The sequence below is a fragment of the Ochlerotatus camptorhynchus genome, unplaced genomic scaffold (assembly GCF_037179485.1).
Source record: "Ochlerotatus camptorhynchus isolate MF236.1 unplaced genomic scaffold, CSIRO-AGI_Acam_v1.1 ptg000014l, whole genome shotgun sequence".
In the NCBI taxonomy this organism is placed as follows: domain Eukaryota; kingdom Metazoa; phylum Arthropoda; class Insecta; order Diptera; family Culicidae; genus Ochlerotatus; species Ochlerotatus camptorhynchus.
In genome coordinates, this window is record NW_027040506.1 from 1,818,466 (window position 1) to 1,829,499 (window position 11,034).

Here is an 11,034-nt window from a genome sequence, read left to right on the forward strand (position 1 = left end):
AAATCTCGAATTCACCAATTTGAAAATTTGGAAAATTTTTAGCAAAAAAGTCCACGATTGGCCATAACAAACAATGACGCAAAACTTCATGTATATTGGAAAGATCAAACTTAAATTTTATTTTGCTTTGCTAAATAGGTCTGGAAATGCTCGCAGTAGTTCTCAACCTTTTGTCGATTGCGACCCACTTTGAGACATTCTGTAAGCTCGTGACTCACCAATATTGAAGCGTAAAATCGATACTGGATACTGGCTAGAACGCTTAAGTAGCTGTATGATTGCTTGAAACTCAAATTCCGAGTGGAACTTAAGCGTCTTAAAAATACCAATAGAGCTTTAAAAGTTAAGATGACTAAAATGACAAAAGTGCACTAAAATGCCTAAGTTTTTTTTTTAATATTTTATTTAGTAGATTTTTAGCCGTAAGCTACTTCATTTCCGACGCTAAAAAAGTCCATAATGGCTATTAATGTCCAAAAATAATCTGTTAACAATAAAAGAGTAACCAAAACGCATGGATATTATCAAAACGTAAAAAAGCTATCGAAAGATGGGGAAATAAGCAATAAGGCCTCCCTTAGCTCAGTCGGTAAAGGAGCAGCTACAAAGCAAGACCATCAACGGCGCCGGTGGTGTAGTGGTAAGCGTGATTACCTCTCACCCCAGCAGGCCTGGGTTCAATACCAGTCGGCGCCGCCGGGATTTTCTGAGGCATAACATCTCTGATCACGCCTTCCTTCGGATGGGAAGTAAAGCCGTCGATCCCCGGTTCATGAGTTGATGGGTCGATAGGTAGGGTCCAGGTGTAGGAGCTGCCTTCCTGGCACGTCGGTAGCATTGGTGCTCAGCACGGAAAACAAGATCGACGGAAAAACAAACCAAAGGAAAAAAGCAAGACCTTGCTGGAGGTGGCTGGGTTCGATTCCCGGTCCGGTCTAGGAATTCTCGGGTTGGAAAATTTCTCGAATTCCCTGGGCATAGAGTATGATTGTAATTATACTAATGCATAAATGGTACAGGCATCGGAAGCGCTCAATTAATAACTGTGGAAGTGCATCTAGAACTAGAACACTAAGTTGAGAGCACGCAATAAGCTAATATGCGATATGCAATATTCCAGAAGAAAAAGAAGAAGATGATGAAGAAGAAGATGATGATGAAGAAGAAGATGAAGAAGAAGAAGAAGAAGAAGAAGAAGAAGAAGAAGAAGAAGAAGAATGTAATAAGAAACATTTCGACTGATATTTCCAATGATTTGGATCAGGGCATCTGATCGTTCCTTTTTTCTAGCGAACGGCAGCAGCAGTATGAATTCAATTTCACCACTCCCTTATGTGCGGTACTTTGTATACCATTCAATACCCCCACACTACGCTTTGCATTCATACATATCGATGCACAGTAAAGCGAATAGATACCAAAAAGCATTCCCACTTTCTCTTCTTCAAAATCCTCTCCCGTACAGTCGCTCCCTTTCGCTCTGGTTTCATTCCCATTTTGATTTCATTCGGGTTCCTTTTTTCGTTTTGGGTTGGGAATGTCCGAAAAAAACAGTCAATGAACGGCATTCATCGAGCAAAGTGGTTGGTGTGTTAGATGCTAAAAAATAATATGTTGGTTTGAAAGAACAATGTTTGGTTTTTGAATAACAACAATCAAGAATCAATATGATTTTTGTTTATCAGAATGAGAGTATTTGAATGAATCTATAGTGCCTTTTCATATAGGATTGTTTAATAAATTTTATTTTTATTAAATTGTCAACCTATTAACTTCTACCTTTAAGAAATTCATCATAAATACATTCGCACGGATTTCAGACCTTGCCACGTTTACTGAGCCAGCTGTTCAACAGGATGAACTGGACAGTTTTTTAGCGGACATGTTTGGAGGCTGTCTAGCAGGTTCAAGCGGAGACCCGAAATGTATCCCAAACAAAATGCTTCCAGAACAGTTAAGTGTGTTGGATGTTGGATTGCGACAACCACACCATGTCAACGTTTGGGAGTACTGGGTACAGAAGAAAATCATGCAAAAGGATCTCTTTGAAGCAGCTGCTGTAATTTAGGCCGTTCCATCGATGCAAGTATCAGTGGAACGTGCTTTCAGTGCTCTGGCGTTAACGATTTTAGATCAGCGCACATCCTTGGGTGAAAACACCCTAGAAGATTTGCTCACTATCAAAATAAACCAACCAAATCAAATAATAGAAGTAATGGAATGGTGATGATTTAATGAACTTCAAGGCAACGTGCAATCATTTTTTAACAAGCAGAGACATAAAAACCTAAGTCTACTCTACTTAGGTTTTTTATTTCTATGCTTGTTAAAAATGATTGCACGTTGCCTTGAAGTTCATTAAATCATCACCCTTCCATTACTTCTATTATTTGAGTTCAACAAGTAGTAGAGTAGATGTTTGGGACCTCCCTTAGCTCAGTCGATAAGGAGCAGCTACAAAGCAAGATCATGCTGGAGGTGGCTGGGTTCGATTCCCGGTCTGGTCTAGGAAATATTCGGGTTGGAAAATTTCTCGACTTTCTTGGGCATAGAGTATGATTGGACTTGCCACACAATTATACTACTGCAAAAATGGTACAGGCATCGGAAGCGCTCAATTAATAACTGTGGAAGTGCATCTAGAACACTAAGTTGAGAGCACGAAATAAGCTAATATGCGATAAGCAATAAGCTTGAAATGCGAAGAAGAAGAAGAGTAGATGTTTGTATATTTTTTGACTTATTAATGTCATGCCGAGTTCTTATATATCATCATCGTATGACATTTGACGAGTTTAGTCACGTTAGCTCCGTAAATATTAATATTTTAATAGATTTCTTGAGTTCTAAAATGGTATCAAACATCCATTTCCGACTTCTACAAGTTACGCTGTTTCCGGAAATATCCATGTTGTATGGTATTTGCAGATTCATAGTGTTCTAGTACATCGGAAGTCGTTATATTGTATTCCAAAATGGCGTCGAAGATCCATTTCTGGCATCTACATTCTGCACCGGTTCCAAAAATATCCATATTGTATGGTATTTGACGAGTAAGTATTCATAGTGTTCTAGCATATCGGAGGTCACCATCTTGGATTTCAAAATGGCATCGAACATCCATTTATGGCATCTACATTCCACACCGGTTCCGGAAATATCCATATTGTAAGGTTTTTATCCAGTATTCATAGTATTCTAGAATATCGGAAGTCACCATCTTGAATTCCAAAATGGCGTCGAACATACATTTCTGGCATCTACATTCCGCACCAGTTCCGGAAATACCCATATTGCATAATGTTTGACGAGTGTTCACAGTTTTATAGCAAACATAGGTCGCCATCTTGGATTCCAAAATGGCGTCAAACTTCCATTTCCTGCATCTACATGTCACACCGGTTCCAAAAATACTCATATTGTGTGGTATTTGACAAGTTTAATTGTTTGCCTAATCGTGCGGGAGTCCTTCATTTACGCGAAATCCGCGTCGCGGATCGCTGTTTTCCAACGCTTAACCCGCTTAATATGACTGCTGATATATAAAAAAAGATATCATCGAGATGAATCGTATCATACGTATATATTCCAAGCGCTGCTATTTCACACTGGAAAGGAAAATAATGTGTGTGCGAAATGCTTCCTTGCGGTAGCCGATAGGTAATCCGTCTGAATTTACAGCTCCCGCAGTTGGCGATCAACTTGACCAAAGCAGAAGGAATGAATTTAAAAATCGGCATCTGCAAAGCAACTGCACAAAGCACAATGCAGCGTAGAAAGGAAATCTGACTGTTTTTAGATCCCATTCAGTGCGACTGTTTTTTCATCAGGTTCAGTGAATGCCGATCACTGCGAATGATGAATGCGGAAAATGTACAAGTTCATGCAGTCACAGGCAGAATGCGTTCCCTCTTCAAGCCCTGATTTGGATACAAGTTTTGTTTCTACGAAAATTACCCTTAGGTAATGCTTGTAAGAGGTGTCTGGTAACCAGGGATCGGATGCTACCCAATTTTCTGCGAGTAAAGCATATGCTATTGGGAGACAACATTTTCATTTTTAAAAAGACATGAAAGAGCATTTTCATATTGTGCAGCACATTTCATTCTTCTTGTGCTACACTGAAAGTTGGTTGGTTGTCTTTATTAAGGAGATTTTCAGCCAGACGGTGGTTCATCTCTGGCTCGTCTGCTACACTGAAGTAAAAGACCGTAAGAATTTCATGACATATGAAATATAATGTTAACAAACAAATCATAATACGGAGCTGACTGGAACTGAACCATGGACGATGAGATCACGAGACCCGTGTGCTGACCACTCGACTTTCTACGCTTGGTATAATGAAACAGTTTAAGGTGTATAAGAGCTCCCAAGTAGCAATTGGGGTTTTATGAGGGTTCTGAAGACTATGATTTAGGCTTGTAGCATGCTCTAAAACCGTGATAAAACTTGCAATATTACTTGGGCTACCACATGTTAGACGAAAATCACTCATAAGTTACGCTTATGAAATTCATATAGGGGATATAGCTCATTTTATTTGCCGCAGTGTAGAGAGATGTCACCTGTTTTAAGTCTCTTTCTCTTTCTCTTTTGCTTCTCAGAGTAGCATTGTACGACGTGTAGATATCACTGAGGTAAATGAACATAAGATTTACATAAGTACTACTTATGAATATTAGCCACAAGAAATCAGTATGAATATCATTGATTTGCCTTATGAAAAATAATGTCGACAAAAAATAATAAAACGGAGCAGACTGGAACTGATCCATGTACGTTTAGATTAGGTGAATCGCTGTGACATCCTTATTCTCGTAACCACTTCGAAACTTTAAGTGGCGCTTACAACCCAATTTCATAACTTCATTATGATGGCAACCAAGTAGGGTGTCCCGAAATTGCACTATGTCTGGAAATCTGGGGGCTCACCTTCCAAATGATAGCTAAGGGTGTTACAAACAAACTTTTGTATGGCAGCAACTCTGGGAAATGTTGTTTAGAGGTCGCTCCGACGAGATTTTTGATAAAAGTTCATTTTTCATAGCTATTATCCAATAAATGTTTTTAGTTTCAAATTTCAGTGAAATCTCACCCTTTCATATGTTTTGCAGATCACCAAGGGTCAAAACTATAAGAAAAACTATCAGGTTAAATGATAAATCAAAACAAACCCACTTCAGTTGAACATATATTTTATCAACTGGATAGGTAGCTTTTTATGTCTTCCATTGGAAAAGGGTTTCATTTTATTTTGCAATGATCTTGATGATAGAAAATTAACTCCCTCTGCCGGAGTGTTGTTATGAAACTTCTTCTGGTATTTTTATCATCAATTAAACAATTCAGATAGTCAACTGCACTGGTCTCGGCTCCGATTTTAGATGTGCACTCTGAGATCACTTTGTTCACAACCCCATTATCGTTGAACCCTCTGCTGCTTAAGTCGGCAGTTAGTTTGGAAACATTGAAGTTTTTACCATCCTCGTCAGTCCAGCCGGACGCTTTGAATGCACAGTTCATGAATTCCTTAGCCATTAACTCGCAGTTTGCTTATCGCGCACTTAAGCTCTTTGTTGTCTTTTATCAATTTTTCGGCACATTCTTGGAAATGTGCTTCAGTTATTTGTTGACACTGCAAATAAATTTAAAGCAATAGTTTTAACGTTTAGCTGGCTCTCAACATAGTGTCTTTACTGACTAGGCCCGAGGCCCGAAGTTATAAGTTAGTGTATCTTACCAAACAAAATGAAAGTGCTGCCGCATAAACAAGCAACGAACAGACGAGGTGCATCTTACCTGTAGCTGATCTTCACTTTCTTAGATATCATAGACGTCTGAAGATGATTACTGGCTTAAATACTGGAAGCCGAGTGTCGGTTCGCAATTGGATAAATACCACAAATCAAACAGTCAATCAAGCAGTCTGATAGTGGTAAGCTATAACTCGGATTAACTTTTAAAACTGGCTGTTGCGGACGACAATGAAAACCTCGGTTAATTTTAAGATCTTCCGTTATAAAATTCAAGTTTTGTGTGAGAATGCTTTTAGCTGTAAGTTTTATTTAGTGATTAGATTAATTTTAACAAACTTAAGTGTATAAACTTACAAATTATCAGTGCGCAAAACAGTCAGGTTCATTGAGTAATTTTGATATGAATATGAACTGCCATCTGCCTCACCATTCACTACCTCGTGAGAGTCTGAATGATTCAGAGGTAAACGAGTCACTGACAGCCGAGCACTCAGTCAGTAGCTCAGTCAACACGTTTATTCTGCCGTGATTGTACCCAATATTTGTTTTGAATGATTGAGCTTGCATTTTCTATGGAAAAATGACTCAATTTCATGCTGTGTGAGCGATGGCAAGCGGTGTGCGTCGCCTGCTCATGAGTGACTGAATGTTTTTGTTGGCTCTTTCATTGCCTCGTCCTTTACCGTTTGGTACAAACGGTCTGCACAGAGCAATTGATTGAATAGTGCAGTGCTTTCACCGCTTTCACACTCAGCCTACACAGCAAAAAAATAATTTTGATATCACATCAAAGTGGATGCACTACAATCATGTCGAAAATTTCATGTAATTTTTATGACCACATAAATAAACAAATGCAGTAAAAGCAGCGTAATGTCAGTTCATGCATTGTATTAATGATAATTTTGTCATTTTTAGCAAGTAATATTACACCATATTTTCGACATTATTGTAGTGCATCCACTTTGACGTGATATCAAAATTATTTTTTTGCTGTGTAGGCAGTCAATAATTTTAAGCTCTGCAAATTATAACCCGCTTCACATGTTGAAGTTCACTGTGTCATCAAACTGTTTTTTAATGTGTTGTGCTATGATTAAGAATTCAATGTATTTTAGCATTAGCAAACACTTTTCATATGCGAAAGAAAATTAGTAATAGGATTTAATCTGTCTTCGGTAATGTCCTTTTGATATATTTGCTATCTGTTCTCTTATAACTCTCCTTGTCTGTCCTGACAACTGTTCTGTCATCCATGACGTCAATTGTCCTGTCAAGCGTAACTGGCCTTTCTTGGCAGTTCTTGCAAATGTTTGCTTATAATCGTATTGATTAACAACGACACCAATATCAAAGCAGCCAAGCTTACCTGCATGTGAGTCTGGAACAATAAAAAGTCATACATGGTCGTGGAATATATCTCAAATATCTATTCCATTTAATCACTTTCATTTAAATCACTCATGGAATGACATATGTATCGAAGGGAAACAGTTGAAATACAAGATTTGCATTGCAGGGTTCGTAGGCCAATATTGAAATTACTTTTAACTATAAGAGGTGATCAGGAAGGCACACAGTGAGACGAAATCAAAAAAAAAAGTGGGACATGGCCATTTACAACGAAACTATTGTGTGTAGCATTTTGATGTATTCTAGAATGTTTCTTCATTTCTTTAGTTTTTGATTTGAGTGATGAACTTTTTTTCTTAAGAGGAGTATACACTTGAGTAAAAATTTTTTTTTTTTAATGCCGTGTTAAAATCCATAATTATTTATGAAAATATTGTCACTGAAGTTATTTTAAGGAACTTTATCTAAAACGACAATTTTCTATCTCCCAAGTGGATGAAGTTATTGGGTAAAAATGGAATACAAACGGTAGTACCCCATAAAAACCGTGTTTTACAATAACTTTTTTGTTTGAATATTCCTATTTTTTCATTGTTCTACAAAGTTGCAAGTACTCTAAAAATGCACATTTTTTGCTAAATAAAACAAATTGGTATCTATTCCTGAAAAGGATTTACATCGGTATTTAAATTTTTTTGACTATCACTATATTTAAGGTTCAATTTACTTTGATGCATTTTTTTAAAAATTCAAAAGCAGTTTTTTTCAACGCTTTATTTTAGATTGCAAAAAGCTCGCGTCATTTTGTGTAAAATATCAAAAGGAATCAAATAGTGCGATCTTTTTGCAATCTGAAATAATGCGTCAGAAAAAACTGCTTTTGAAATTTTCCAAAAAGCATCAAAGTAAATTTAACCTTAAGGGGGTGTATCTTGCAGGTTAGCAGGTATTAGCAGTTAAATTTAACGTAATTTCGTTCAACAACTTATACCCTACTGTTACATATACAATACATAGGGGGATCCAATGGGATACTTAATGAGTTATTCAATAAAGTACCTCAATGTTTTGATACGTTTTGCAGTTTTCATGACAATTTTTCAAATCTTAGTTGGAGTTTTGGAGACATTTGAGCAATATTTAGATTTTTGGTATGCAAATTAGGCTCATTCTCTTCCCATACATTTTTCCATACAAAATTTAAAATTCTCCCGCAAATCGAGATTATAAACCAATTCGTTCTAATTTTGCCCAGTTGTTGTAAGCATTGAAAGAACAGTGAGGAACGCACCCTATCGTGAATACTTGGAAAAATGATCATGAAAACTGCAAAACGTAACCAAACTTTGAGGTACTTTATTAGAAAATATATTAGGCATCCCCGTAGATACACTTATGAGATGTATATGTTACAGTAGAGTATAAGTTGTTGAACAAAAATCGTTGATATTAGCTGCTAATACCTGCTAATCTGCAAGATACACCCCCTTAAAAATACAAAAAACGGATGTAAACCCTTATAAAAAGGAAATAGCAATTTGTTCCCCTTAGTAATAATTTGAATTTAAAGAACACTTCCAACTTTGTGCAACATTGAAAAAATTGTAAAATTAAAACAAGAAAGTTATGACATAAAAAGGGTTTTTAAGGGGGTGCTATGGTTTGTATTCCTTTTTTACCATATAACTTCGTGCACTTAAGAGATAGGAAACTGTCGTCTTGCACAAAGTTTCTTAAACTTACTTCATATACAATGTTTTCATAGATGTTTATCGATTTTAACAAGACATGAAAAAGCAAACGTTTTCACCGTTAAAATAAAGTACTCAAAAAATGAAGAAACATTTTAGAAGACATCAAAATGCTACAATCAACAGCTTCGTTGCAAATGGCCATGCCTCACATTTTTTCGACCCTTTGTGAAGCGGTGGGTTAAAAAATTCAGAAATCATTAAGGATGCTCTTGATTATCAACTATGAATGCGCAAAAAAAACTGAGTTAAGTACCCTAATGGGGAGCAAGTCCACGAGTTTTGTAAGTGCAATCCGCAGCCTTGTCACAATAGGGTAAATCATCATTTGACTGACAATTTACTGAACTGGATCTTTTCAATTTTCGGGACAGATTTCGGGAGCTTTAAGGACGTGTCTGGGGAGCTTTGTGAGTTACTGGTAGATTTCATGCAAATATGAGTTCCTATTACACTGAAACCTCCGTTTACGAAGTCTTTTTTTTACGCAGTATTCAATTTACGTCCCTCTTTTTACGAAGTAAATCCCAAATAACGAGGTTATTTTTACGAAGTAAATCCCAAATAACGAGTTTTATTTTTTACGAAGTAAATTCCAAATAAAGAGTTTTTTTTTGCTAATTTGGGAATTTGGGGAAAACTGTGAAATACCCCACAATATGGGTATCTTTGGAAACAAAGTGACGTGTAGGAACTGGAAATCTTTTTCTGACTCCATTTTGAAATCCAAGATGGCGGCATCCGGTTTCAGGAAACCTGGGAAATAATGTCAAATACCCCACAATATGGGTATTTTTGGAATTTGAGTGACGTGTAGGGACCGGAAATTGATGTTTGACGCCATTTTGAAATCCAAGATGGCGGTATCCGGTTGATGAAAACTGAAAAATACTGTCAATACCCCACAATATGGGTATTTTTGGAATCGGAGTGACATGTATGAACCGGAAATCCATGCCTGACGCCATTTTAAAATCCGAGATGGCGGTATTCGGTCCATGAAAAACTGGAAAATACTGTCAATACCCCACAATATGGGTATTTGTGGAATCAGGGTGACATGTAGGAACTGGAAATCTTTGTCTGAACCCATTTTTAAAGCCAAGTTGGCGGCATCCGGGTACGGAAAACCAAAAATACCCATATTGTGGGGTAATGATGGTATGTCCAGTTTTTCATGTACCGAATACTGCCATATTGGATTTCAAAATTGCATCAGACATGGATTTCCGGTTCGTACACGTAATCCTGATTCCAGAAATACCCATATTGTGGGTTATTTGACATTATTTTCCAGTTTTTCATGAACCGGATACCGCCATCTTGGATTTCAAAATGGCGTCAAACATCGATTTCCGGTCCCTTCACGTCTCCCCGATTCCAAAAATACCAATCTTGTGGGGTATTTCATTTTCATTTTGCAGCGTTTGGTGGGGCAATGGGAGCGCAAGTCAATCGAAAGCCGAGGGTAAAGGAAGGGTAATGGCTGAATAGTATATGCGGACCACTTGAACGCCATGGGAAGGGATTGGAGAGGTCGGCTAAAGGGGGGGGGGGGGGGGTTTGAGGAAATGACACATAGTACTAGATTTGTGTTGTAAAGAAATCGAAAATCTATCTCCCACCCAATCATCCTTTTACATATATACCAAATTTTTGTGTGTGTGTGTGTCATCCTCTATCCCTCACCCAGCCGGGGGCGTTGGACAAGTAGAACTGCGAATAATTTGATCGAATCTCATGCTCCGTAATGGTGCCCTTTATGTTGTGAAGAGTAGTACTTCAAAAAGGGTAACTTTTGAGGCAAGACAGAGTGTCCTCAACAAGTTAAGGGAACAGGATGAACTAGATGTCCACAACAGGTACAGCAAAACATCACATAGACGCCCTTATTCACACTAAGTACTCAGGGGAAAGAAGGTCAAGAAGAGCCACCGCCGCCAACTAAAGCTTGAACCGGGTACCTGGGACTCCCACGATATACCCGCGGCAATGGTCAGCAGACGATGTCATGTGCGTATTTAGTACGTAATATGTTTTATTTGGATAAACAAAACGTTTGAAGCCATGCGTCATCTAAACCATAATTTGCATCATCACAAATACACTTTTCAACAATCTTCAACTGGAACGTACTCACCAAATTACTACACCCGGGAGCGCATTCCCGA

The 11,034-nt window shown here is 37.7% G+C and overlaps 1 long non-coding RNA gene across 1 annotated transcript; it reads right to left on the reverse strand.

Annotated features, from left to right (window-relative positions):
* Nucleotides 1-5,543: 5,543 nt before the first annotated feature.
* LOC135700999 (uncharacterized) lies at nt 5,544-6,273 on the reverse strand. The gene is made up of 3 exons (XR_010517614.1): nt 6,114-6,273; nt 5,744-6,055; nt 5,544-5,638 (listed from the first exon to the last, which is right to left on the reverse strand). It is a non-coding gene; the product is annotated as an uncharacterized LOC135700999 (long non-coding RNA).
* Between the last annotated feature and the right edge of the window lie 4,761 nt (nt 6,274-11,034).